This window comes from Zalophus californianus, chromosome 1 (genome assembly GCF_009762305.2).
Source record: "Zalophus californianus isolate mZalCal1 chromosome 1, mZalCal1.pri.v2, whole genome shotgun sequence".
NCBI classification, from domain to species: domain Eukaryota; kingdom Metazoa; phylum Chordata; class Mammalia; order Carnivora; family Otariidae; genus Zalophus; species Zalophus californianus.
In genome coordinates, this window is record NC_045595.1 from 162,664,575 (window position 1) to 162,688,951 (window position 24,377).

A 24,377-nucleotide genomic window follows, 5' to 3' on the forward strand; every position below is an offset into this window, starting at 1 on the left:
AAAGGTTTCTATATATGCCATATGTGTACTGAAAATTCTTTAGGTAAAAACTGCACAAATTTTTGCCAAATGTTTCCAAAAGCATACAACAATTTTGCAAAACACTTGCTACCTATAGAAAGTACTTTTTATTTTTATTTTTAGATTTTATTTATTTATTTGACAGAGCGAGAGAGGGAACACAACAAGCAGGGGGAGTGGGAGAGGGAGAAGCAGGCTCCCCACCAAGCAGGGAGCCCAGTGCGTAACTCGATCCCAGGACCCTGGGATCATGACCTGAGCCAAAGGCAGACGCTTAACGACTGAGCCATCCAGGTACCCCAGAAAGTACTTTAAAAATACTTTTACCAGGTTAACATGAATATTTTATTAAAGAAAAAGTTTGCCAAAATATCTGATGTCCTAACAATCTAAGAAGTGATTGCTTCTTCCTAAATCTTTGAAATAAAGACTTTTTTTTTAAGTTAGAGATCCTTTAAAAAAAAAAAAGTATTTTGGCCCATATACATACATATCGTCCTAAAATAAACATGTGCCCTTACAGATGTAGTAACACTGTATACAAATTGATATACTCTAAATTCTACTTTAAAATGTGTAATAGTGGTAATAATGATACAGCAGAATTCTTTTTAAAAAAATCAGACAACTACTCTTAGATAACATGGTACAGGATTAAGCATTAGATTTAATAAACTCTATAAATTCTGTCGTACTGCTGATAAACTTCATTCCTTATGTATAACTCAAGTAAATTATCTTAAATTTCTGTTTGCAAACAGCTAACTCAAGGATATTAAATACCAAGGATGTATGCAATGTTATAAAAACTGAACAACAGCTCATGCCCATAGCAGAGGAATCCAATTAGCAAACTACTAATTATAATTTGGCATATAATTCCATTCTTAAAGCTACTTTTTAAAAAATCTCTGCTTAATTCCACAATTATTATCTGTCTAGTATGTACAAAGCACTGTTAGGCCCTGCAAGACCAAAGAATGAAGAAAATAAGGTCCTTTCACTGCATACTTGCTAGGAGCAAAGCACAAATAAAGGATCACAGAAGGGAAATCCCCAAATTTTGTAATCTTGAATGAGACTGACCTATATCACCAAAAAAGACTGAGCAGAAATGGAGAAAAGGCTATTCCTTTCCTAGGATGCAGGGAAAATGTCTTAGATTTCTCTTTTATCCACCCTACACTTCAGAACTTAAGTGTGATTACTCTATAAAAGCTCAGTAAATTAAAGTATGATTAAAGATATTTTAATATAGGGCGCCTGGGTGGCTCAGTTGGTTAGGCGACTGCCTTCGGCTCAGGTCATGATCCTGGAGTCCTGGGATCGAGTCCCACATCGGGCTTCCTGCTCAGCAGGGAGTCTGCTTCTCCCTCTGACCCTCTTCCCTCTCATGCTTTCTCTCATTCTCTCTCTCTCTCAAATAAATAAAATCTTTAAATAAATAAATAAATAAATAAAGATATTTTAATACAAAACTAGTAGCTTCCATGAAAAATTAAAAGCTTGGATTAAATTTGCTCCTAGTTAAATATAGATTATTCTTTAAGCAAAATTCATTCATGAATTCACTTATGAATAACAATTAAAAAGGTCAGCCTCAGATCAGATATCAGGTAGACTTTAGGTCTTCCATATTTTAAACATTTATTTGCATTATTACAGAAGATTAAATCATGAAATTTAGTCTTATTAAAAATATTGACTGTTTAGTATTTTAAAACCATGGGATATTTTTTCTTGATAGCATACATGTACCACTCATATTTTTGGTAAACACTTAACTATTCGGAATTCAACTAAAGTTTAGTGTAACTGACATCAAAAGATAATGTTCCTTTACTATAATGAATCCCTTGTGGAAATCTTACATTTGACTCTTCAGCAAAATAAAACAAATTGTTAATGTATATTAATCACATGAATGTGCTAGTATAACAATTTTGAACATTCAACGAAATAGCAAGGATGACAATACTGAAGGAGAGGAGTGAGAATAACAATGGGAAAAATTAACAACAAAAAACCTTTGGATGTGAGACATCTTTTTTTTTTTAAGATTTTATTTTATCTATTTGTCAGAGAGAGAGCACAAGCAGGGGGAGCAGCAGAGGGAGAGGGAGAAGCAGACTCCCTGTTGAACACGGAGCCCAATGTGGAACTTGATCCCAGGACACTAGGATCATGACCTGAGCTGAAGGCAGACGCTTAACTGACTGAACCACCCAGGCGTCCCAGATGTGAGACATCTTCTGCTAAAACAGAAGCAATGTCTCTTAAAAATCAGATAAAAAGGCAATATAATCTCCTGGTAAACTAAACTCTTTATTTTTTCATTTTTAAAAAAGAATGATGCATCAGTAGTCTATTTTTATTACATTAACCTTTCATAATTTCCTATATCTGAACTTGAACTCTATAAATGATACCACGCAGTTAAAATGAACTAGACTCAATTAATTGCCTATATAATGCCATAAGTAACTCAAATTTTACCTAAAAGATGATCGGCTTTTTAAAATCTGCTGCACTGATTGAAAATGGCCTTCTCAAATATAATGCAGAGTTACATGGGGGGAAATTCACTGCCATAAAGATATAATTATATAAGTAATAAAAATACCCTAGAACTTGCCAACTCATGTTCTTAAAACCAGATTTAAAAATTAATTCTAAAGAAAATGATAGTAAAACTTAAAAGATACTCAACCCACCATAGGTACTTCTTAAGGTCCCCGGAGGATATGGAGAATTCAAGTACAGAATGAAGACAGGGCTACAAAGAGGATACGGCTCAACATCTGACTAAAACCTGGCTGCAGAACTGGGGAAGAACAAACTATATAAACCGTGAGGACTAAACTTCTTTAACTTCTTCTCTCTGGTCATAAAAGAGGCACCCTCCACATAGGTTAAGTGTCTATGAAGAAAGAAGCATAAAGAAATCTGTTGAGATGGGAGGGACTGCAGCGTATCCATCAACATTTGTTTGAAAAGACCTGCCAGGCTTTCAGGAGTTACACTTAAATAATGTGACCCTTCCAGATAGGACAATAAGGAGACAGATTAGACCCTTCAAGGGATGATTCATCTTCTGACACATGGCAAGAGGGGGATCCAATATAAAGCTCGGATTCTGCATGTTTGCTTAAACGTCTGGACAGCTCTTGGTGTGGCCCTGTAATGAAACCAGTGAGCAGAAGGCACCTACAGTCCCAAGGTGTTACTCAGGAAGGCTTCAGACTGAGCCATAAAACTAACAACTCTTCCAGGCCGACCCTCAAACAAGAACACCTGCCTTCGCCTCTTGTCGGAGCACAGGACAATTCCCAGTGCAAGATGGGCTTTCAAGCCTTTACAAGCCCTGTCACCTGACTCACATTTTTTTGAAGAAAACTCTTAAACATAAGCAGTAGAATGAAACAATGAGAAGCCGATTTTAAAAGCAAAGTAGCTTGTGCGCCTGGGTGGCTCAGATGGTTAAGCGTCTGCCTTTGGCTCAGGTCATGATCCCAGGGTCCTGGGATCGAGTCCCGCATTGGGCTGAGCCTGCTTCTCCCTCTGCTTCTCTCTCTCGCTCTCTCTCCCTCCCTCTCTCTCTCCGTCTCTCATGAATAAATAAATAAAATCTTTAAAAAAAAATTAAAAAAAAAAGCAAAGTAGCTGACCTCCACAACTCTAGGGGGAACACAATGCGAGAAAGTGAGAAAAGACACAGGCAACTCTTCACCAGTCTGTGTAATCCTTCCCTGGTTTCTCATTGCTCCATAAACTCGGTGACTCCCCGTGTGCTCGAGGGCTGGAATAGAAAATGAGATGGTCCTTCAAGCCCCACAGAGTTACTGTATCAGTTACAAAATCTTTGAGGGACCAATATTTAAACAACTGCCTTTCCTATTACCTTGAAAGTCTCAAGATTAATCCACCCCTAGGGGTGCCTGGGTGGCTCAGTCGGTTAAGCGTCTTGCCTTCGGCTCAGGTCATGATCCCAGGGTCCTGGGATCGGGCCCCGCATCGGGCTCCCTGCTCAGAGGGAAGCCTGCTTCTCCCTCTGCCTGCTGCTCCCCCTGCTTGTGCTCACACTCTCTTTCTCTGACAAATAAATAAAAATCTTTAAAAAAGAAAAAAAAATTAACCCACCCCGATCAGGTAGCTACCTCCTGCAAACGCCTTCTTCCACTCTTCCCAGTGGACCTCCCTCCTGCATTTCAGGAGACAGGGAAAATGTCACCAGTTGGGGACCAGCCCACACTTTCCATGGCCCAGGAAGCAGGAGGGCTTCTTCTCCCATCTGCTCCCCATGAAACTGTGGGGCTGGCCTCACCGGGGGGAGGAAGCACCTCCCAGTGAGCTAAGTGTGCTGTGTTTCTCCCTCCTTCCTGCAGATGGAGGCCAGCAGGGAAAGAGCCTGCTCTAAGGCCAAGAGCCCCTCTGCTCTCTAAGCAGACAGACAGGAAAACGAAAACACGGGAAGCCCCATGCTTCTGGAAAAGGAGAAAGGAGTTAAACACGCAGGTGCTACTGTTTTCAACATATTATAAAATCCTAACCTGGCCACTAGTACCAGATATTTTTTGTACACACAAAACCTGATGAGAAACAGGGTTCCAATAACTTTACCCATTGACAAATGAAGTTTAAACTCCACCCTATCTTCCAGAATCAAGTCTGTGTCCCCACCGGCTAGAAGGCAGTGTGGTAAAATGTCCTCTCCTGAATGAATTTATATTCAAGTTGCTTTCTCGCTGGAGCTCCTCTGTCTGTTGCCTGGAAACAGGAAACCCTTCCCACCTACATGCTTCCTGACTACCCCCCCTCGCCCCCCGCGGTCGGTCTCCCTCTTACAGTGCGATGAATGTACCTGGCCACACTTCCACATACTATATGTCTTAAAGAAGAGCTGGTTCTTTTAAACAGAAATTCTGCCCTTTGACTGCTTAGGGAGAACATTCACTAGCCAAACAAATTAGTCCCGAAAACTTGAATTACTTGGGCAGCAGAACACCACCCTCTTTTGCCCCATCCCTGCAAAATGTACTTTAATTCAAAGCATTTAAAAATGGTGACTGTTAATCACAAATTTACTAAAACAAATGTGTCCAATAAATAGAAGTTATCCTGAGTTTTTCAAGCTACTGCTTTGCCTCACTGATATTTCCCTGAAAACCCGACTTTCTTGGGGTAAGGGAGAACACCACCTCTTTAATAGCCCTCATATTTGAATCACCATAGTCACCTCGGTACCCCCTAACTTCAACACCCCACATCACCAGTTGCTAAGCCCTTACGAGGTCTGGTTATTTACCCTTCACTCACTCAACCTTTCCTGTCCGCTCCTGTTGCTACCACTGAATTTTAGGTACCAATTAATTTTCATTTAAGATTATTGCAGCAACAAGAGCTACTGCTGTTATTATCAATTACTTAGAGAATACCATGTGCCAAGAGGCAGAGAAGCCATTCACTATTCCTTTCGATAGTCAATGGGACAGGTACTTAAGTTATTATCCTGTTTTAAAGATGAGGAAATGGAGACTTGGGAGTTTAAGTAACTTGAGTGGTCATACACTTAAAGGAAGCCTCAAATTCCTCTCCTTGCAAGACAGAAGCAGAATATCTTTATCTTCCAATCCTTCCTTCTATTCCTGATTTTTTCTCTTTGGAAATGCTTTGATAAATTTAAAACCACAAATGTGCATTTACTTCCTTGCTAGGTGAATCACATTCTGCTTCACACTCACCAACATTACCACACACTGGTCCACCCCCTCCCTCTAGAGAGGAACAGGTGTTTCAGAGATCCTTTTTAGTATTTTTTTTTTTTTTTTTTTTTTTAAGATTTTATTTATTTATTTGAGAGAGAGAATGAGAGACAGAGAGCATGAGAGGGAGGAGGGTGAGAAGGAGAAGCAGACTCTCTGCTGAGCAGGGAGCCCGATGTGGGACTCGATCCCGGGACTCCAGGATCATGACCTGAGCCGAAGGCAGTCGCTTAACCAACTGAGCCACCCAGGCGCCCCTTTTTAGTATTTTAATTAATAGGAGGTATGGTAACAAATTTTATGTGCCTTTTAGAGATGCAGTAAAAAAATAAATTTCTTCTTGTGATTTAATGTTTATAAAGAGCTTTGGGAGAAAAAAAAGTCCTAAGAAAAGTTTTGGTCAGTCCCTTGTAGCCAAAGACACAAGACCCTAATACTAAAACAAAACTCACAAGGTAAAAATTAACTGACCAGAAAGATCAATCCTTTGAATGTTGACTTGTACCTAAAGAATATTGAATGTCAGAAAGTAAATCTCCATCACAAATTTATTCAGCTTATAATTTTGTGCTGTTATATTCTACAGAATGATGAACAAGGTCCTATAGAACTATGAACATTTTCTTGTTCATAGTTCTATATATCCTCTTAAATTTTGGTCTTCGTATGCATGAAATACATAAACAAGCTTAACTATACCATAGATCAAACAAAAAAAGACCTCTAATGCAAAACTGAAAACTAGAAAATTGATCCAAAGTTAGTAAGTTGGTGAGGTCAAGAAATTGAAGTTATATGTTATTGAGAATTTCCAGATAACGTATTCTCTGGTACAAAATATAGGTAGGGTTTTGATTTTTAAACATACTGAAAAAATCACTTATGTCTGTGCCAACAAAATAGTAAAACAGCCATTTAATTCTACCCAGAGGTAGTCGTGATTTACCAGCCACCCCAGGGTCAGCATGCCCCTCATACTGCTTGAGCCCCAGTTTCCCCCCACCTGCAAAGGTTAACAATAGCAACCATGACTCTATCAACAGATTGTTCTGCAAATCAAACAAGAACATGCACGGGATATAAAAATATAAAGTTTGTTCTTCCCAGCTGTCCATTCCTTGGTTCTTACCACATTTTAAAGAGTCAAACATACAAGAAAGACTTGCATTTCTGGCATATATGTCTACATTTAGAAAACTTATGTTTTCATTTTTATTAGAACTGTGAAGATGTTATGTTACTCAAGGACTACATGCCTATTAAAATTGTTTAAATTAGACATAATCACCCACTGAAATCAGGCCAGTGACCAGTACTGTATCAGCAATTATCAAAGATATGATTTTTACTTAGGAAATTTTCAGTGCTGGCAATTATATTTATCTTAAAACCAAAAACCTAAAAGAAATGGATGGATGATGTGGCATGTAACAAAACGTAATGAACATAATCCTGTACATCACTTCTTTAGACCGTAGATATCCGTTCCCATCAGATGGTCAGTGTGAGCAACAGTGGTGGCAATTTTGCCAGAACTGAAATATTTGTGAGCTGATAAGTTTTTGTTTTGGGTTTTTTTTCCCCCCTAAATGAAAAGCTATGCCATTCACTGTGAAATTTAGACCAAAAACATCTTATTCCCCAGAAAAGTGATATTATCACACAAATCCTAATCAAACTGTCTGTGAATACTGACAACAGAATGAGAGAATGTCAAATACACCTGAAGTGACATTATTAAATGTGTTCTAAATTTAGTATGGCTTATGGGCACCTGGGTGGCTCAGTCGTTGGGTGTCTGCCTTCGGCTCAGGTCATGTTCCCAGGGTCCTGGGATCAAGCCCCGCATCAGGCTCCCTGCTCTGTGGGAAGCCTGCTTCTCCCTCTCGCACTCCCCCTGCTGTGTTCCCTCTCTCGCTGTGTCTCTGTCAAATAAATAAATAAAATCTTTAAAAAAATAAAAAAATACACCTGAAGTGACATTATTAAATGTGTTCTAAATTTAGTATGGCTTATAATGTGATACACAACTAAATAGTCTATGCCTTCATAAAGTGGTGAGGGAGGGGAGAGGAAAAGGGAAAGACAACTGAGGGTTTTACTATTTTTAATTAAAATTATATGATTAGACAACTAAAGAGGAGAGAAAATTCTTTACAAGAAACTTTGTCATCAAGTTCACTGAGACAAAAATGCTTTGAGGCCTAGATCATCCAGGTAATGGTATTGGTTTTGCCACTAGACTTTAGAAGAGTAGAAACAGTGCATGTTTAATTGCCAGCTTCATTTGTAGGTTTGCCTAACTCTTTGGTTCTATTACACGTTTCCATTTATCTTTCTTTATTTTTAAATCTGAGAACAATTCTAACAGTCAGTGGTTAGCTAGTGTTAAAACCTAGCTGGACATTTGGGCAACAGTAACTATGACAGCACCTCATAGCCTAGAAAGTCCACTTGAATTGGCTTACACTGCCCTCTACAGCCTTGAGTCATCCTTCTGAAAAATAAATCTGTATTTTTGTAATGTGGAAAGACAACACCAAAGGGTCAAGAGATCTTTGGCATTTGGCTTTATCTCTGAATCAAATTAATAGTGGTGACTGGAAAGCTGGATTTTTAAATATTGTTATATACCTTTTTACCCATTTTCATTCATTAAACTCCTAATGAGGAACTTCCTTTATTTCATCTCAACAAATAATTATCATATATGACACTGTGCTAGGTGTTAGGAGTACCAAAATATATATGACATGATCCTTTATCCTTCATAATTTCCAAAGAGCAGCCTAAACTTTAATAGATAATAAAAAATATGTACTTGAAATTGTATTTCTTAAATAACAATCTAAAGCTTCTATATTGCAAAAGAGAGTGACATAACCTATACCCATATATAATTTAACACAATGTTATCTTGAAGTAAGAGAATGCTGGATTTGAATCTGTAGTTCTCTGTTAGTTGTGTGATCATGGAGTTTACTTTATCTTTCTAGATCTCAATTTTCTCATTTATAAAATGGGGATGTTTATAATTCTTACCACTAGTTTTGGGGAAGAGTAAGTAATAAAATCCTTGAAGCCATATTGCCTTATCATAGTGAGTGTTCAATAAAAAATAGTTATGAAATTATTTTTATTGCCCTTGTTTACATTCCAAACCAAAAATGGGAGACACATGGTGCGAAAAAATGTTAGTGTACTTAAGACAACGAGAGATTTTTTTTTTAAAGATTTAATTTATTTATTTGAAAGACAGAGACTGAGCGAGAGTGAAAGAGAGAGCATGAGCAGGGGAAGGGGAAGCAGCAGACTCCCCTGCTGAGCAGGGAGCCTGATGCAGGACTCGATCCCAGGATGCTGGATCATGACCTGAGTTGAAGGCAGTCACTTAACCAACTGAGCCACCCACACACACCAACAAGAGGATTTTAAAAAGAACTGTCCTGAAAAACCAAAACTGTGTATTTCCTCTAAAATCTACTGAAAATAGTCAACAAAGCTATAACTATGTCTAATCTATAGTTTCATTTTCAAAGCCTACATATTTTCATAAACATTTTATTATTTGTACCTCAGGAAATTTAGAGTTTAGACAAATACACCAGATAATTTTACTAAATCTTGGAGAATACTTTTTATCTCTACTAAACATAACTTACTTGATTCTTTATGTTGTTATTTAGATTTAATCTATGTACATATTGAAGGATCCTAATTGTAAAACACTGAAAAATGGGGCGCCTGGGTGGCTCAGTCAGTTAAGTGTCTGCCTTCGGCTCAGGTCATGGTCCCAGGGTCTTGGGATTGAGCCCCACATCGGGTTCCCTGCTCAGCGGGGAGTCTGCTTCTCCCTCTCCCCCTTGCTTGTGCCCCCCCTCACGTAAATAAATCAATCTTTTTTTTTAAAAAGGCACCAACTTCCAGTATAAGATAAATTAGTGATGGGGATCTGATATGTAAAACGATGACTATGTTAACCTGCTGAATGGTCTATATGAAAGCTGCTAAGAGCATAAATCCTAAAAGTTCTCATCACAAGGAAAAAATACATGTTTTTGTATCTATATGAGGTGATGGATGGTAACTACACATATTGTGGTAATCATTTCATATTATATGTAAGTCAAGCCACTATGCTGTACAACTTACAATGTTGTATGTCAGTTATGTCTCAATAAAAACCCAAAGAATCAAAAGAAGTAACCACAAAACAGGAAAGACATGTATGCTATTCAAACCAGCAGAGCAAATAAAGCATAAAACAGAGAAAATTGATCATTCCAACAAAAGTCTGAAAAGTAGAAATGAAGAGAGGATAATTAAAAAAAAAATCAGAGATATGTTCAGGCTAAATTAAAAAATAAAAAGTAAAATCTAGTTATGTTCATATTCATAAAAAGCATACCTAAAACAAAATGACACACAGATGTTTTAAAATTCAGGGATGTGAAACTGTGCAGCAGGCAAATGGAAAGACAAAGTACATATAGCAACAGTAACAACAGACAAAGAAGAAATCAAGGAAAAAATCATTAAAAGGGATAAAGAAATATTTATTTTGTCCAAAAGACTATTCCAAGAGTGAATAATAGTCACTGATCCTTATACATTTAACAATATAGCTGGGAAATATATAACAAAAAAAATTCAGATAACAGAAAATGAGAAATCACAGTCACATTTGGGAGACTTTAAAATACCTCTCAGAAAATAACAAGTAAATTAAAAGCAAAATAAGTAATGCCATGAAGAATACAAATAACACATTCACATTAACCTAACAGATATATTATTTATTTTTAAGATTTTATTTATTTGACAGAGAGAGAGACACAGTGATAGAGGGAACACAAGCAGGGGGAGTGGGAGGGAGAGAAGCAGGCTTCCTGCTGAGCAGGGAGCCCGATGTGGGGCTCGATCCCAGGACCCTGGGATCATGACCTGAGCTGAAGGCAGACAGTTAACGACTGAGCCACCCAGGTGCCCCTACCAGATACAATATTAACCTAACAGACATAAATATGTAGCACTCTGGACCCTACTTATGAAGAAATCAATTCTTTTCAAAGACACGTGAAATATTCAGAATAATGATCATATTAACAAATTCCGAAATATTGCTATCCTGTAAGTCATCCACTAATGAATGAGAATAGGAAACCAGTGAGAAATCAATGATAAAATGACAGCCCCCAAAATCTTTAACTGGAAATTTTAAACCATATTTCTAAGAGATATAATGGTAAAAGAATAAATCAAAGTGCGATTTTTAAATATTTCAAACTGACAATAACCATGCTATATAAGAAAACCTGTGAAGTGTCATCAAAACGGTACTCCTAGGAAACAGTGCAACACATGGCATTTTAGAGAATAAAAGTTTGAAAACAGATGAATTATTCGAAAAGCACTAGAAAAAAGAACAAGGAAAAAAAGACCAAAAAAGACAATTAATTAGGATGAAAAATTAATAAACACATGAGAAAAACTAGAGACAGAAGATTAAAGCTTTAGAAGACTTAAGAACAACTTTATACCACAAACTTTAAAGTCTACATGAAATGAATAGCTTCCTAACATAATATAAACTATCAAAACTTACCAAAGAACAAGCAGAAAACCAACAATGCAATAACCAAAGTAAATATCTATATCTCTATATATATCTCTATATATAGATATATATAGAGAGAGAGATATATATACAGTTCCCAACAACCTACATCCTCAAAAATGGACCTAGCCTGGGACAGTGTTATAGGAGTTCTAATAAACATTCAGAATAAATAACTCTCACCTGAAGCAAACTATTTCCTAGCATAGAAAGATATAAGAAACCATGTAAGCTAAGGATCTAAGTGAGCCTTATGGTAGAACCAGGTAAAAATAGCAAAGAAAAGAAAAACTGTCTAATCACACTTCAACATGGATGTAGAATTCTTATGTAAAATTTAAAAATATATTAAAACCAAGTATAAAAAGAGTGACATCAAGTAGAGTTTATCTCAGAAATATAAGGATGATCACCATCAGAAAATTTATCAGTGCAACTCACATTAATAGTGTAAAAGAAAAAAATGACATGATCAGGTCAACAAACTATTTTACCACGCATTCAACCTGATAAAGGAGGATCTAGGAGAAGCACACAGAAAGTATCATTCATAGTAGTGAAATAAATACTGGATGCATTAAAATATGTAAAAAAAAAATATACAAAGAAGGGATGTACACTATTACTAGGAGTAATCAACATTATACCAGAAGTACTAGCCAATGCATTAACCAAAAGTAAAAATAGAAATAAAGAAAAACAGAAAAAGTAAAAGATTGAACACTGGATGCAGACATCATTAGTAACCTAGGATTTGATTTTCTGTAAGAGCATCAACTGACAAATTAGTGAAACTCGTAAGAGGGATATTATAAAGGTTTTATAAGTCAATCTACTATTTTCAAAGAAATGTAAAAATACGTCAATAGAACACAGTATGTAAGTTAAAAAATCAACCCCAAAACATTGGCACATCATAAAAGCATTTCAAATTACTTAGAGAAAGCACCTGCTACACACAGGGCTGGACTGTATCTGACTGCCCCTTTGTGGAGGGGGTGAAGGATGGGAGGAGTATAAAGATTCACAACATTAACAGTAAATTGTAAACAGATTTTTAAAAAGGCTTAAACATGAGAATCAAAGAGATATATGTATAAGAGAATATACAAAGGAGTACATGTATCAATGATACTGGGGGTAGGAGAGACCTTCTTGAACAAAGTACAGAGGGAAAGGCTGATAAAGTTGGCTACTAAAAAAATGTCAACATCCCCATGAGAAATGCCACTGTAAACAAAGTCAAAAAAATAAACTATGAGAAATATTTGCCATATATATTAATATATTTAGACAAAAAAAAATATATTTATTTGGCTACATATGTAAAGTTCATTCAAAAACAAAGTATATATAAGCTGGTAATTTCAGGGAAAGAAAAAAGGAGTTAATAGATGAAAGTATGCTCAATTTCATGGAAAATTATTATGGAAAATACAAAGTAAAACAAGGTAACATTTTCACATATCAGACTTGAAAAATTTTAAAGTTTAACAATACCAAGTTTTGTAAAGGTATAGGAAACAGTGACTATACTTTGCTTTCCTCTATGAAAATATACACATAGGTGACTGCACTGAAGGATTCTAAAGAATACATACCTAACTGATCAAATAGCTAGCCTGGGGGACTTGGTGGGGTAAGTGGAAAAACATTAACATTGGGAATAAAAGTCAAAAGGAAGTTCATATCTGTTCTTCATTCAGCATTCATTCACAAACATTTATTGAGCGGTCGAGACATGCCAGACCCTATTCTAAGCACTGGATGCAGACAGCAAACAAAACGGTCAAAGGCCCTGTTTTCATGAAGCTTCCTTTCTACAGGGAAAGGGAAGACAAACTCTAAACATTAAAAGACTCAGTCAGTTAGTGTCCGATTTTGGCTCAGCTCATGATCTCAGGGCTGTGAGATTGAGCCCCAGGTCCAGCTCTGTGCTGGGCATGGAGCCTGGTTAAGATTTTCTCTCCCTCTGCCCCTCCCCCCCAAACACACACACACACACACACACACACACACACACACACACACACACACACACACACACACACACACACACACACACACACACACACACACACACACACACACCCCCCCCCGCAGATGTTGGTTTGTCTCACACACACACACACCCCAGATGTTGGTTTGTCACACACGCGCGCGCACACACACACACACACACACACACACACACACACCCCAGATGTTGGTTTGTCTACTTCCTAAATATTTGCAAAATACCGCATAAAAATTTCCCCATATTTTGGAAGGGAAAAAAAAAGCCTCTGACTGCTATAGTCTTGTGGTTCATTTGGTAAAAAAAGATAACCTCAAATACTGGTACTTTTTATGCTATATTTGTTTAATTAAAATTTGAAATATAAAAACACAGATTTACAAGTCTGGTTAAACAAGAAGCAGTTTCCAAAATTTAAAAAGCTCCCTCACTTTCTAATTTATCATTAATAGTTCTTAAAAACACACTCAAATATATTTTACATATTAATTTGTTAAAAATTCTATTCCATTCAGCTAACCTACAAGAATAAAGGAATTATATAAACTGTGATATTAAAAAACTATTTTTAATTAACTACTTACATAGGACAACTACCAACATGTTTAAAAAAAAAACAGCCCATTAAATACTCTGTATTTGTCTAAAGCAATGACAGATTCTGAAGAACTATTTTTCTTTTAAGACACTCATTGTCTACATCTGCCTACTATAAAACACATGTTCAAGGCATGAACATTTGAGTAAAGCGAAACTTCCCTTAAAACAAGTGTGTTTATTTGAACACACAATTTCAGAACCAAATCAACAAGTGTTTTACGGGTTCACGCTCATAAGGGATCACATGTGTGTTTATTTGAATGTAATCTCACTGAAATAAACACAGCTGCGTTTATTTCAACGTGTGAGAATCCAGATCTACACGTGTTTGTACAAGAATGAATCATGAAAACATGGCTTAGTGCATGGAAATGTGACAAGGAAACAGCACACAGCACAATCACTTTCTTCAAACACATTGCTGAAAATTAAATCTATAGCTAAAAGGTATTTCAGGAAAAGAACAATTTAATCTATCCCACTATGCACTTGAGAATAACAACTTACACCATCAAGTACTAAAGTGTTTCCCTTCATATTTCATTTGAAAAAAATTTTAAAAATGCAAAGAATGATAAATAACAACTATGCATGAACATATCACCAAAATTTAACCTTCTACAGTATATACTTGACCTTTTTTTAAAAAAATAAACCAAACAATGTAAATAAAATTGATATCCTCCATTTTTCTCTCCCTAGTCCCATTCATCTTCATCCCTTCCTCCTCAGAAACGGACACTGTCATGAATTTGAGCTAAACAATGTATAGCATTATTTGGGTGGTTTTTCTATTTATTTATTTGAGAGATACAGTCCAGCAAAGGGAGCAGCAGAGGGAGAGGGAGAAGCAGGCTCCCCGCTGAGTAGGGAGCCCAATGTGGGGCTTGATTCCAGGACTCTGGGATCATGACCTGAGCCGAAGGCAGACGCTTAACCGACTGAGCCACCCAGGTGCCCGGTGGGTGTTTTCTAAAACATATATTGGAGATACAAAGAAAAATTATTCTGCAATTTGCTTTTTTTGTCTGTCAACACTGTTTTTGAGATTGAGCCATACAAATTCACTTCAATCATTTTTATTGGTTCACAATTATCCCATCATGTGAATGCACCATAATGTATGTGTTTCACTGACGCTGTTTCCAGTTTTCTGTATTATAAAACAATTCTGCCATGAATGTCCTTAAACATGTGCCTTTGCGCAGATGCTTGAGAGTTTCTCTAAAGTATAAGTAGATGTAAAATTGCTACATTTCTCAACTTTTGCTAGATATTAACAAACTGCTCCTTTAAGGAGTTATGTCAAATTGTACTGTGATTTGGAATGGGTTCTACATAACCAGGACAATCTGTCCCAAGCATAGCATTCAAGGAATCCATTTCTGAAATGGCAAAACTTCACTTATTCTACACCTTGCAACACCTAAGATACAGACTGTACAGACTTTCATGTTCTCGTTTGATCCACTTAGGTTAGTTAGCACAGTGGTTCCAACCAGAGGGGATTTCAATTGTCATGACTAGGGGAACGGTACTGGTCAGGGATGTCTCAATTTCCCCAGTATTATCTTTTGAAGACAAGAATATCCACCTCGTTTGTTCTGGCAAAAATTCACATTCATTCCGTGGCCAAATATAAATTCCAGAAACTTCTGGCCTACAAAATCATTCTCTAAATAATAATAAGCAGTGGCCCCAAGTGGAAGTGTGTTCTGACGTCACAAACAGTTGGACTCAGAAAAAGGAGAATGAGCTAACTGCAAAAATGCCATTCCAAGCCCCATTAATCAGAGTACTTACAACACCTCTTTCTGAAGTAAATGACTATACATATCTAAACTGAAACAACTGGAAATACAACTAAATCTGAGTCTCATGGCTTATCAGGAAGAAATCTCTCACTTCCTAGTTGACTTTACTTAGTATCTTGGCTAACATTTTTGCCTTTTCTTTTATTTACAAATTTAAGCCCATAGCAAGAGCAAGCAAGAAAGATTTTCAAGCCAAACTATTTAATTGCTTCTTTAGGAAAAAACAAAAAAAGAGGAGATAAAGAGTCAAGATACTCCCTAGGAAGAGCTGAAACGACGTTTGCTTTTGCCTGGAAAGTCTTTTTTTTTCCCATTTTTTCCATTATATTCCCTACCCCGAGTTAGAAAGCAATAGGGGTTTGACTTTCTCTCGATTTAATATGCAAAATGTTAACTTCATTATTCATTTGGAGGCTATGTGAGTCAATGGATGAAAAAACTGAAGAAGAAGTTAAAAGTCCAAGAATTTTAATCCTAAATGACACTGACCCTCTCTTATCATCGCCATCCTTGGCAATTTTATTATCAGACCTTGTGGCTTTCAATAATTGCCATGACAATTAAGTCTTGTAAATCTGGATATCCACCCCAGCGTTTTAGTTCAGCAGTCCAGCTGCTTGCCCGACATCTCCACATGGGCTGCCCCCAAATTCACACTCCTGAGCCTGTGCTCGCAAACCTGAACCATCCATTCTCCGCACCTCAGGCACCCTCCACTGCAGAAGCCCCATCCCTGTGTGAAAGGACTAGTCTTCTCTCAGACAGGGAGCTTCTTCAATGGCTTGCTCTGCTTTGTTCCCTCAACTCCTGTTCTGCTTCTTCTGTAGTATCCTTTCTGTTTCTCTTCCGGTTTGACTGCCACAGCCAAGAGCAGGTCCTAGTTTATCAAAGACATTGATTGCTTCCAGACTTGTCTCCCTTCTGTTTATCCCATTTCTCCTGCTAAAATTCATTCTACACATCTGTTGTCATATTAATCGTCCTAAAGGACAGTTCTGACTACATTGCTTCCCAGATTAAAAATCTTCACTTGGGCGCCTGGGTGGCTCAGTTGGTTAAGCGACTGCCTTTGGCTCAGGTCATGATCCTGGAGTCCTGGGATTGAGTCCCACATCGGCCTCCCTGCTCAGCAGGGAGTCTGCTTCGCCCTCTGACCCTCTTCCCTCTCATGCTATCTCCCATTCTCTCTCTCTCAAATAAATAAATAAAATCTTTAAAAAAAAAAGTAAAATAAAATAAAAAAATAAAAATCTTCACTTTCCTGGCATCTAAGGATATCCGCAACCTGGCCTCAAACCAATGCTGAACGACTTTTCTCTTCCAGAAGTCTTTAATAAGCCAAACTGCAGCCAAACAGAGTAACTAGCTTTCTAGAAGAAACGCACACTCGCATACTACTGTGCCTTTTCTCAGGCTATTCCTTCCACGTAAGAAGCCTCTCACATACGTTTTTCCATGTCCAGATCTCATCTTACCTCAAGGCAAAATCAAATGGTACTTCTTTTACGGGGGGCTTCTGTTTTCCTCAACAGAACCAAAGGCCTCCTCTAAATCGTCTCTTGAGCCTTTATCTTCGTGTTGTTATTGGTAGTACTGTTTCAACCACAGGAGACAGTAGAGCTAATGGTTAGGGAGGCAGACTCTGGAGCCAGACTGCCTGAGTTCAAATCCCATCACTCGCTGTGGGACTTTGAGCTAGTTACAGAACCCCCCTGTGCCTCAGTGTAGTAGACACTGGGATGCCCCACCCAGATTCGCCTTAAGCTGGCATACCCAGCTGCTGGGGGTGTTGGATGCTAATGACTCACAGCTATACAAGGGCTATCTTTTCCAGAGACTGTGGGAGACTATATGTTTCCCTCACTATCTGTTCCCCAGAGTAGTCCCCCACAGCCAATGACTGACTGATCAAAATACCAAAGTGACTCTCTTCTCAACAGCAACTCTACAGTGCCATTCAGGTTCCAGAACTCCTCAAAGGATCCCCCTGAGGCTACATTTTTAGCAAAACATAAACCTTTACCTGGCCTCTTCCTCTACCTAAGGTGGTTCTCAAATTTTAGAATTGGTCGGAATCACCTAGAAGACTAGTAAAACCACAGGTTTCTGCCCAACTCCCTTGAGATCCTGATCCAAGGTTCCTAAATGAGATCTGAGAATATGTATTTCTAACAGGTATGCTGACATTGCTAGTCCAGGGACCACTGCCCTCTGCATCCTGCTTCCCTTCCTTGTTCCGGTTCCTCCTGAGGCCTCCCCTCAATAAATCACTTACACAAGACTCTGCTTCTCGGGCTCTGCTTCTAGGAAAACTGTCCTAAGACACATAGCTTCTTAATGTATAAAATGGGTATATTATTACTAATCAAATGATTGTGGAGATAATATCAGATAATACATGCAAGAGGCTTAGGATAGTACCTAGCCCATAAAAAGCTCTTGATAAATACTAGTTACCATCACCAGTTCCCCTAGTATTACTAAACATTCCTTAAGCATTGGGTCTATCCCTATGTATTGCTATTACATAGTAGCAATACTTACAATTGAAATCAATCTGGTGGGTTTGATGTATTTTGCATTGCACTAGATATAATAACTAAAATGTGGTCTCTACTGAAAGGGAGCTTTAACATCTCCTCTCCGAAAGACACTGAGTAAAAACAGAGGTAAAAGCATTCAGTTATAGTTGCAGGCAAGGTTCAAGAAAGAATTCAAAAATGGGAATAAAATGCAGGGAGTAGGTCATCAGTCGAATTCCCGGAGGGTGACTACTGCAAAAGAAAGTGTCAGCTGTTATCCTAAAAGGATGTTAAAGGAACAAAATGGGAGATCACATAATGTGAATAAGACTTACTATAAAACAGAGTACCAGCAAAACAATGCATGTGAAGGAATCTTTGATGTCCTGACCATAGATCTATTGCTTGACTTGATAAACTGTTTACAATTAGAGCAGTAGGAATTTTTGGTGTTTAGGTGAACAACAGGCATTAATCAACTTCTCTAGCTAATGGTAGACTTTAGCTTAAAAAAGTCCACTAAAGGGGTGCCTGGGTGGCTCAGTTGGTTAAACCGCTGCCTTCAGCTCAGGTCATGATTCCAGAGTCCTGGGATCGAGCCCCACATCGGGCTCCCTGCTCATGCAGGAAGCCTGCTTCTCCCCTCTGCCTGCCGTTCCCCCTGCATGTGCTCTCTCTCTCTCTCTCTCTCTCTCTCTCTCTCGCTATCTCTCTCTGTGTCAAATAAATAAACAAAATCTTAAAAAAAAAAAAAGTCCACTAAAATGTACAGCCATTTTGCACAGCTGTCTTGATGAAGCCCACACTTCTTAAAATGAAATAACCATGCCATGTCCACTGCCACCATTGCTGGGGGACTATAGAGAGTGGTGTAACAAGTAGAAGCCACAAAAAAAAAGGTAAATATTCTTAGGGCATTGATTTTCTTGATGGAAAATAATTTCAAGCAGTACTTCTATGTTAAAACACATGGGTATATTCTTAATATGTATGGGGATTGTATCAGTGTATGCTTTTGTCAATATTTATCAAACTCTATACTTAAGATCCTTGCATTTTATCCTATCAACTTTTCCTCAAAAAAAAAAGGTATATATTTTAGAATACAACATAATATTCAAGCTGGATTTTTATGATAAAGCATTCTAGAAACTTCAAATCTGAGCTTTTGGCAGCACAATTTGGCCTATCACCCTGAACTTCATATGAACATAAGTTATTTTCTTCTGCTATTTAGTACATTAGTAGCAAACTTTGGGAAACAGAATACTAAGAAAACCAAAGATCCCTCTGATTCTGGCTTCCAGATTTATTTGAGAGAGAGCTCCAGAATCTAGTCAAAGATGCTTGGTTCCTTAAAGTTTTCCAACATCTTCACTTGTAGCTTTATACAAACTGAACCTTTTCTGGAAATCTAAATGGGTGATATAGTGGGATTACCATTAAGACTTGTCTGTGCCTGAAAACATATTTCCTGAAGCAATTTCTTCAAAAGAAATAGCAGAAAATCACCACAATCACAGTAGCTCCAGTGGGACAGGCCTACTGGTTTTGTTCATCAAAGTTATAACTGCAGAAAGTTACCAGATACCTGTAAAGCTGTTTAACACCCAGCATTTACATGTAATACTTTCCTACAGAGAGAAGGGCTCTGAAAGTTTGCTCAGCAGAATGGTCTGGCTCAAGGCCCAAATCTAAAACAACATCTAATCCAAAAAAGTAAAATATATACACACACCTCAAACCTTTCAATCTAATATAAGCCATTTTATATATAATAAGAAGCATATAAACCTGTTCAGTAAACATCTATTGAGTCAAAGTTTAAATGGCAGTAGATTCTATTAGCCAATAATTTTTTAAACTGGCAAGCAAAATCCCAGGATCTCAAAGGAACTTGGCAGGATAGCAATCAAGAGTGATAGAACATCAGGGCATGTGAACAGCAGAGCCCTGCAGGCCCCGAGCCACCCAGGCCAGTACTCAGTCGGAGAGGGGAGACAAGGGCTTGTTGTGGCATGACATGACTTTCTCCCCTGACATCAACCCCACAAGATTATGGATGAACTCCAAAACCTATTTGCTATAATGCCCCATTATTTTTCTATCATAAACGTATTTAAATTATAGTTTGTATTTTCTATTTTTATCTTCTCTGGGACAACAGTGTTAAAACATTTCTGTGCTAATATTTATGACAGTCATGCATGTGGGGGTTGGTTATTTTTCCAGAAATTTTGGTGAACTGTAAGAAATTACTACTCGTTCAAATTCACGAGAATTTGGGAGAACAATTCTTTGTTGGCTTTCTCCATGATTTCACAGGCTTCAAACAGGGATGTTTTCAGCATCTGAAAAGAGAGCCTCCTTCAACAACAGCTCTCTATCCCAGCAGTGTCCCAGAAGTCCTTCCTTGGGGCTTAACTCACATCTTTCTAACCTAGAGATGCATATTATTTCCAGAAGATGAGGATCGTATTTGTAAATGTGAGTGGGACAATATTTTTGGTTCAGTTTCTGCTTTTTGAGGAATATTTTTGTGCTGAACTTTTATGATCACAGCAATCAATGTCTTCTTGAAAAAGTTAAGCATTCTCCAAGCATTTTCCAGTGTCCATGTGGATTATTTTGACCTTTGTACATAGCCTTTCCTTTGCTAAAGTGCCCTTGGCAATCTATAAATTCCTTTGTGAGCGGGACACATCTAAAACCTTAAAAGAAATACTCCAACTGTACTATACTGTTTGGCCAAATCACCCTGTTTTCAACTCCTCCTACTCAAAACTTTTAGTCTATATGCAAGTAGAAAGAGGGACAGGGGATGGGAAATTGAGCAACCAAACCTCAAACAGGCTTTGGTCTAGCATAAATAAGTACTCTGAAAAAGAGTAGAAACAAAGGTATTTTTTAAAAGAATGGATTTCCATGTTAAGATAAAGCCATTCTCAGTCATTTATACGGATTTCTTGCTAAAAATATTCTTCATGTGGTAGAGAGCCTTACACAATATGGAAAAGGCAAAAAATGATGTTATAATCATTGCTGTGGATAAAAAGGCCTCAAGATAGCCCCATCAGTAGACTCAATATTATTTCTGGATTTCCTTCCCATAGATTCACTTCCATACCATCTTTTTTTATGACTCAAGATTTTAGAGAGAAAAAGATTACTGTCATCAAGTTTAAGGTATTTACAAACCATAACATATAACCACATATCTACAGTCCCTCGAGTAACTGCTTGTCTGGAGCATGGGGGAAAAAAAAAAAAATCACAAACAAATCTAAAATACTACCATCTTCCTGAAATAACAGTCTACCATTGTTAGAAATCTAGAAAATAAGTGTTCCAGAATTAAAGATATAATAAAATAGAATAATTAGGAAAATTAAGTAACAAAAACATATATATTGAGTAAGTAACCAGGTCTTTTGCTTAAAAATAACATTGTGCCAAAAAAGAGAAATGGTTATCAGTCTATCTGCAACAAAATCTCTTTGGGTACCAGGTCAGTTAAGAGAGACCCACTTTAAACACAGAAAATGTGAGAGAAAAAGATCAATTCATTTTCCACAAATAAAAGCCACAAAAGGGTTTAAAAATTAAGAATGAATAATATTTCAAATCTGTCATCAGTAGTCCCTCACCACTGTCTGTTTTGTTCCTTGATCTTCAGGTTCTTTCCTTCAGAAAAGCAAAAGCCCTGTGCATAGCCAGCCCTCCTGGGTCTGGATCCCATAGCCCCAAATTTCATCCACTTTACTCCCAAGTGTACCTCTTTGGTACACCACTAGCATCTGCCCAGATCAGAGTCATCTGCAGGACTTGTGAACAATGCAAATTCTTTGATGCTACTCAGAAGACTCCGACTGTTCAGAAGTCAACCAGGGAGGCATTATTTGGGGCAGTAATGAAGCATCCTCTGAAGGCCTCATTTATTTACCTCTTCGCTTACCCTTTCACTTTAGTGTATGAGGAGTATCTTTCAGCAGCTGTCTTGGGTTCTCCTGCCAGCAACTGTTTTCTGATCTTCATCTCAGCCTATAAAAGGCACCTCTCTTGTTGAAGCCCCAAGTCTCTCCTTCCTTAGGCTGCCCTCACAGGCAAAAAGCTCATCCACTCAATCTGTCCTTTAGCACATGCATTTAAAAAGCACAGGCCTAGGGGCGCCTGGGTGGCTCATTCGGTTGAACATCAACTCTGGTTTCGGCTGGGGTCATGATCCCAGGATCTTGGGATGGAGCCCGCCCCCCCTCCACCTCCAGGGTCAGGCTCTGCGCTAGGAGTGAGTCTGCTGGAGACTCTCTCTCTCCCTCTGCCCCTCCCCAGCCTCCCACCACTCTCTCTCCCTCTCTCTAAATAAGTAAATAAATAAAATCTTAAAAAAAAAAAAGCACAGACCTAGACATTAATTGTAAATACCTGGGGCAGATTGGACTTAGACTCTATAGAGTCCGAAAGACTAGAATTCACATCCTGAAGCAAAGAAACAGTTAGTTGAGTGGATAAGATATTTAACTACCTGGAGTCTTAGGTTCTTTACAGGTAAAGGGAAATAATATCTATCTTACAGTATTCCTATAAATATTAAATGAAATGATTTAAAATAACTATCACATTGTCTAGTATATACTGCTCAATAAAACAGTAGCAATTATTATAAATATAGAAGAAGTTATAAAAATGGTTAATCTATCGGTATAATACAATGAGAATTTTCATCATTCATTTTAATAGGATGTCTAAATACCAACTAAGTCAAACTTTTCACTACTGAGCAGTCCTTTCAAACTCAGCAAATTTAGCAGATCCTTACCGATCTGAGGTTACTCTGCCACTCACAATAAAATTTTTAAAATAGTTTTTTTCCTTATGAAGTCAAATGAAATACAGGGAATTTAAAGGGTGAGTAAATTAAGTCTTTGCCACCTCAGCAAAAATGACCAAAAATGGCTTTGATCTATAAATCCCTAAATAATTTGACCTGCGACGTCCTTAGAGATTGCACATCTCCCTGCCTTTCGTCATAGTTGTTCAGACTAGCTGAAATGTCCCTGTTCTTCAGACCTGAACAAGAGAAACATGAAGAAACTCAGATGAGAATTCATCATCTTACTGCAAGATAAAGAACCTTTCGCTGGGGGAGGGGAAGTTGGAGTCAGTCCTATTATCTTTTAATTTTTTCAAGCACTTTTACTGATTTGACATTCCTTTAAAACATAACCTTAGTTTTAACAATGATTTAGAGGATGATCACTCAGTTTCATACTTTTCCATCCGTAATATTGGAGTAATACCTACTTGTACTAAGTCCTTACTGCCTATTTTCTCTATTACTAGGGAAGCTGGCCCTGCAGGTACCTATTTTTGTTTACTTTATATTCCTGGAGCTTAATACCATGCCGGCCAGGCAAAAGGCAGGACCTCAATAAATGTCTGTCGAATGAATGTAAAGGTTTCCATTTAAGAGTTTACTTCTGAATGAAGCAAGAGTTGTTTTAACTCCTTCTCTAACAGCAGAGGATCAGACCAAGTCCAAGAGTAATCCCTTAACACACTAATATCTCTCACAGCTGAAAAAAACACAGCAATTATTTATTGGGGGCATCTTCCCATGCCTTACACTCTACTCGGAAAAGGACAATGTTCTCCAACAAAGGTAACCATGGGCCTTTCAGCCTCCTATGTGAAAAAAGATACAAGTCAAGAAAACTTATGAAGAATACTAAATAATCTGAACTACAATTTGTCAATGTTTGTGGGAAGAGTCTTCCCCTGTGGCTCTCAGAGGTCAGAGTCACAAGCAGTTACCCTGGGAAGGACCTCCCTAATCATTCCAGGCCAGTCCCTATTTTAGAGATGGGAAAACTGAGGCCTGTTGAAATAAAATGTCTGGCACAGGTTCCATATTTAGGTGGTGCAAAAGTGAGGGGTGGAATCAGGTTTATCAATTTTCAGGACTTACATCCTAACACACAGGTATATTAATAAGGTCTGTGATGCTAAAAGGAAAGAAATCATACA

The 24,377-nt window shown here is 37.8% G+C and overlaps 1 protein-coding gene across 8 annotated transcripts in view; it reads right to left on the minus strand.

Annotated features, from left to right (window-relative positions):
- Window positions 1-24,377, minus strand: part of BBX (BBX high mobility group box domain containing) — a 274,404-nt gene that overhangs the window by 218,375 nt on the left and 31,652 nt on the right. The window contains exon 1 of one of the 8 annotated variants that reach the window (XM_027582506.2): window positions 3,690-3,708. The exons of the other annotated variants lie outside the window; for them this stretch is intronic. The gene's annotated coding sequence lies outside the window, so the exon portion shown is untranslated. Of the gene's footprint in view, window positions 1-3,689; window positions 3,709-24,377 lie in introns of those variants that run through there. 8 annotated transcript variants of the gene reach the window in all.